This window comes from Poecilia latipinna, unplaced genomic scaffold (genome assembly GCF_001443285.1).
Source record: "Poecilia latipinna isolate Pla-1442-1.1 unplaced genomic scaffold, P_latipinna-1.0 Scaffold2874, whole genome shotgun sequence".
Classification (NCBI taxonomy): Eukaryota; Metazoa; Chordata; class Actinopteri; order Cyprinodontiformes; family Poeciliidae; genus Poecilia; species Poecilia latipinna.
This window is the reverse complement of record NW_015115490.1, coordinates 1-1,763: the sequence shown is the minus strand read 5'-3', so window position 1 is coordinate 1,763 and position 1,763 is coordinate 1. Positions and strand designations below refer to the sequence as shown.

At 43.6% G+C, this 1,763-nt stretch overlaps 1 long non-coding RNA gene across 1 annotated transcript; it reads right to left on the bottom strand.

The window, feature by feature from the left end:
* Positions 1-770: 770 nt before the first annotated feature.
* LOC106939442 (uncharacterized) lies at positions 771-1,578 on the bottom strand. The gene is made up of 2 exons (XR_001422843.1): positions 1,413-1,578; positions 771-1,323 (listed from the first exon to the last, which is right to left on the bottom strand). It is a non-coding gene; the product is annotated as an uncharacterized LOC106939442 (long non-coding RNA).
* Positions 1,579-1,763: the final 185 nt, after the last annotated feature.

Below are 1,763 nucleotides of genomic sequence, written 5' to 3'. Positions count from 1 at the left end.
CATCAATTCAATTTTTGTGTTAAGTGTGTGAATTTCAGTTCACTACAGAAACAAAACTCATCAGTAGCAGCAAAAAAAAAAAAAAAAAAAAAAAAGACCAATTATAAAACATTATAAAGATCACAACCAATCAGTTTTACTAAAGATATCAATATGGCATCAAATGGATATCAACACAAATGTAGACAGACACATACACACTCAGTCACATGCGCACACACGCACACACACACTTGGTCACAGTCAACAGGTGCCAAGGACATTGCGGTGGGGAGTCAAGTTTTAGCTTGGTACCATGTCCAAAAAAAAAAAAAAAAAAAAAAAAAAAAAAAATACACATTTCACACACCGTTAAAGAATGCCGAAATCAGGATTTACAAACTTGCAACATGCATGCGTTGAGCCGAACCTTGGAGACGAAACTAAGGATGCGCTTTCTTTGTACGATTTCCTCCCGCTCAGGTGAGAAAACAGAAGTGTTAGCCCTAAGCCCCCCGTCCCAGAGGAATGTTGTTTTTTTTCGGTGGGAAAAGTTTTCCCCACGCTCTCGCTCTCTCTGTCTCGTTCGATCAGGTAGAAAAAAAACATGTAGACAGCAATATGTGTGATAGATGATAGCTCTGTAAAGCAGCACTCTGGTAAGAATGAAAGGTAGGAAAGATGGATGAGGATAGATCATCTTACAGAGAAGCAGAATCGGGTGGAGCACAAATGGAGTATTTGATATTGAATCCTATTCCCCCAGAAAAAAGAAGTTATTAGAGAGCTTGTTTTTTTTACCTGTCTGTCCCTAGCTACGTGTAGTAGGTCTGTAAAAAGTCTAAACCACAGTGCCACCCACAGTCTGTCCCAGGTACTGCATGTACAACTTAATGTCTGTGAGTCTATTGAGCAACCAGCTACTCGTTTAAGTTTAAGAATCCCATTAAAATCCTAACTTTCCCTGTCGTTCCAGCCAGGAAACAAGCTTTCCTCCTGCCTGCTGTCCCTGCCTTGTTAGTGAATCCCCTCCCTGTCTGTCCCTGAACTTTTCTCTGTGCTGCTCTCTTTTCCAGCTGGTCTCCTCCTCTATCTGTCCCTACCAGTTAGTTGTTGTTTTGTTTTTTGTTTTTCTGTGTCAGGTCCCTGCCTAGTTAATCTAGAGGTGTCCCCCCTGTCCCTCCCTCCCACCCGCGCACCCTCCCTCTATGGACAAACACATAGGGCGTGGGGGCCGTCCATCAGGGGGAGCGGCCAAAAGCGTCCCTCTCCCTCCCCCCAGATCAGGGCCGTGCAATACACAGATGGATGAGTTTCCCATTCACCCTCCTCCTGCTGGCTCACCTGAAGACAAAACCACAAAACAACATGAAGACGTTAACGGAGGAACGATGCAGTTTTTCTTTACTTCAGCTCGATGTGTGGTGGCTTACCTATTGGGTGGGTGTGGAGAACCTAAACGCCGTAGCAGGCTGCCAGTCTCTCCTTTAGCAGTGGGGGGAACTGCTCTGAAAACTGCTGCCAGTTCTCCTCCCCGACCTGCTCCTTGAAGCCATGAAGGATCTGTGGAGACCATCAGCAAATCCAACGTGTGTGAGCAACGAGAACGTATTCAGGAGATTTTAAAGATTTAAATTAGGATTATTAAGTGTAAAAATGAAATAAACAAACGATGTCGAGGGTACATGGGAAACGCCTTTTATGTTTAACTTATGTTGATATTATAAGCCTATAGCAACAAGCAATTAATCAATTAACAACATTTCTGCAGGTTTCATCAACTC